The sequence below is a fragment of the Lupinus angustifolius genome, chromosome LG06, assembly GCF_001865875.1.
Source record: "Lupinus angustifolius cultivar Tanjil chromosome LG06, LupAngTanjil_v1.0, whole genome shotgun sequence".
Taxonomy (NCBI): domain Eukaryota; kingdom Viridiplantae; phylum Streptophyta; class Magnoliopsida; order Fabales; family Fabaceae; genus Lupinus; species Lupinus angustifolius.
In genome coordinates, this window is record NC_032014.1 from 25,897,707 (window position 1) to 25,901,398 (window position 3,692).

At 34.6% G+C, this 3,692-nt stretch overlaps 1 pseudogene; it reads left to right on the forward strand.

Annotated features, from left to right (window-relative positions):
* On the forward strand, positions 219-2,162 carry LOC109350336 (annotated as a pseudogene).

Consider the following 3,692-nt stretch of genomic DNA (forward strand, 5'->3'; position numbering starts at 1 on the left):
AATGAAGAGTTAATTATCCAAAATGTTAAAAATATTTTTGATAGTATAAAAAATATAATAATATTTAGTTGGCCCATGACAAGGAATAAGATATCATTGAAGACAAATGATCTCAATCCCTCTATCACCAATCTAGATATTAACCCGTACAAGTGCTTCATAAAACAAAAATACATATAATTTTGAATGACATACTATAAATTATGTAACTCCTTTTTATCCTTCTAGTTTTTAGCCACCAATTTTTCTCAACACAACCTATGGAGTTCTTCTCAATTGTGCTCTTCCTTTTCCTCTCCCTTCTCTTCTCCTATCTTTACTTTCATTCTCACACTAGAAAACACAACAACACAGGCTTCAAAATCTACCCTATCGTAGGATCCCTCCCAGAGTTCTTGATTAACCGCCACCGCTTCCTAGAATGGACCACCCTAGTTCTTTGCGAATGCCCTACTAACACCGCCGTCTTATTCAGCCCCACATCGGTCCACAGCGTCGTAACAGCAAACCCCCACAACATCGAACACATTCTCAAGACCAGATTCGGTAACTACCCAAAGGGCGAACAATTCATTAGCCTCCTCGTAGATTTCCTTGGCATGGGTATCTTTAACTCTGACGGTGATCTGTGGAAGGTTCAAAGGAAAACCGCAAGCTACGAATTCAACACTAGGTCGCTCCGAAACTTCGTTATGGAGAACGTTGCAGTTGAACTCCAAACGAGGCTTCTTCCAATATTCTCTAGGGCTTCCGAGACTGATAGGATCCTTGATTTGCAGGTAACCATCGATTTAAGATTAATTATATTTATAATATATAATATATATTTTTTAATTGACCTATAGATGCTATCGTGTTTGCGATCTACAATTAAGATTTCGGATTGTAATTTAAAATACGGAATTCAATATTTTATGTTGTGTGCAATTTAAAGTTGGCTCCATTTTCCAATTAATTGTTATGCGCTTGAATCCTATGTATTTGCATATCATGTTTTCAGGACCTACTGGAGCGGTTCGCATTCGACAATGTTTGTAAGTTGGCTTTCAATGTGGACCCCGGTTGCCTCAGTGGTGATGGCACCACTGGGACTGAGTTCATGACGGCGTTCGAGGATGCAGCCATGCTCAGTTCACAGAGGTTTATGTCTGCTCTACCAAAAATTTGGAAAATCAAGAAACTGTTCAACGTGGGAACAGAGCGGAGGTTGAGAGAATCAATCGCCATTGTTCATAAGTTTGCTGATGAGATCATACAATCTAGAATGGAAGCCAAGAACCTTAACCATGACGAGGATTTGTTGTCACGGTTCATAGGGGTAGAGGATAATAACTCACCCGAGTTTCTCCGCGACATAATCATAAGCTTCATCCTCGCTGGGCGTGATACGACATCTTCTGCACTAAGCTGGTTCTTCTGGATCCTATCTTCGAGACCAGAAGTGAAGAAAAAAATCACTAATGAAACCAAATCTGTTCAGTCTTGAAGTGGAGGACAAACAATGTTTAGTTATGAGGAGCTAAGGGAAATGCATTACTTGCATGCCGCAATTTCAGAGTCTATGAGATTGTATCCACCTGTTCCAGTTGATACGAAAGCGTGTCTAAACGATGATGTTTTACCGGATGGTACGGTGATTAAGAAGAATTGGTTCATAACATATCATACTTATGCAATGGGGAGGACGGAGAGCTTGTGGGGAAAAGATTGCAATGAGTTTAAGCCAGAAAGGTGGCTTGAAAATGGTGTGTACCGTAAGGAGAATCCATTTCGATTCCCGGTTTTTCATGCAGGTCCTAGAATGTGTTTGGGGAAAGATATGGCATATATTCAGATGAAGTCTATTGCAGCTTGTCTTATTGAGAGGTTTGAGATTGATCCTGTGGATAAGGACACTTGTCCTAAACATTTATTGTCTTTGACTTTGAGGATGAAGGGTGGGTTGCCAGTGAGAGTAAGGATAAGGGCGAGAAATGCAACCTAATCTCTGCTATTATTGCGAGTGTATCGGTAAAGTTGGATTCATTTTTAATTTAATTTGATAAATTATAGTGACCTGTAATGAATTAATTCTTGCTAAAGTAGCCATGGATACGGGCCATAGAAGCTCAAGCACAGAATAATGCACATGAAATGGTTTAATATATAAACATATCCTAAATAATCTCAATATTAATTTTTCAAATTTACAGTCCAGTAGAAAGAAAATGATATATTTTGTTTGACATTTTACGTCTTGGCATTGAGCCTGTTGAACAAGTTTTAATAATCAATGCATTGGTATATTATTGTTTTAATAATCAATGTTTAAGTGTTGCGAACAACTCATAAACATGGCAAAACCCATTGTGATTGAAGAAGAGACTATTTTGACAGAAAAAAATTGCATGGTGATATAGGGTTGCTGGTTTGTTCAAATTGGGAAAGATAAAAGTATATATTAGAAATTTATAATTTCTAATTAACATGAAATCATATATTTAGTATAATTATATCATATATTTAATATAATTATATCATCTGATTGAAATTAAATAATTATTTGGAGAAAATTTATGTTTATATGTTCAAAGAAAAAATATTTTCAGATAATCCTAATCATGTGTGTAAGTTATATTAGATTATTATTAGATATATTATAAATTTAGAAAATAAAGAAGAATTATGCTTTAGTGTTCAACACAATGTTACTCTTCCATTTCTTTTGTCGTTTGTCTTCTTCTCTATGGGCATCAACCTGCATGGGACAATAGGCTAAGTTATTATAGAAGATGAGATTCTAAAAGATGAGATTGTCATTGCATTAGTTATTATATTTTCATTAGGTATATTAAAAGGTTGATCATTATTGCACTATCATAAGTTTGAGGATGAAAAATATACGTAAAATATTAGGACTGAAATTTGCACAAATAAAAAATATGATGTATCATAAGTTCACTTTATAATTATGGGTATCACATAGGAATGACATTTCCAATGTCACGTTGGACACATCTGTCACATAGGAAACAACATTAAGGTTTCAGATGGGAAGTTAACGAAAATATATACTAATTTTGCAAATTCTTATAAGTTGGAAGATGAAAATCGCATATCACTACGCCAAAATTCACATTTAATAATGATCATTCAACATCACTTGTTAGTAGAACGATGTTATATTTAAGGCGTAAGAGAATCAACAACGTTCGTTGAAGCAAACACTGTTATATTTAGGGCTCATTGGATTTTGCTTGTCATTAATCGAATTGAAGAATGCATATACTATTTGGATTCATTGAAACATGACGATCCGAACAAGTACTCCTCTATGAAGGATATGTTCACTAGGTAAGTACACTTTCTGTTTTTTAGTACACTGTTTATACACTTTCTTTTTAATAAATAAATACACTTTATGTTTTTAGGGGACTGCAAATTTACAGAACACATGTTCATTCTAAATCTATATCGAACAACATCAGATGGACTCATGTTAAGATAAATACACAAATCTCAAACAATTATATATGTGTAGCATTCATATTTCAAGTAAAGGTACTTATATGTTTATATGATTTTGATTATAGACCCTCTGCCAAACCAATGATATGAATGCGACTATTATATGTTGTACTTCATGAATGAGATCATTCAATAGTGACCAACTTCAGTTCAATTTAATTTAGAGTCATACACAAATGACCAAA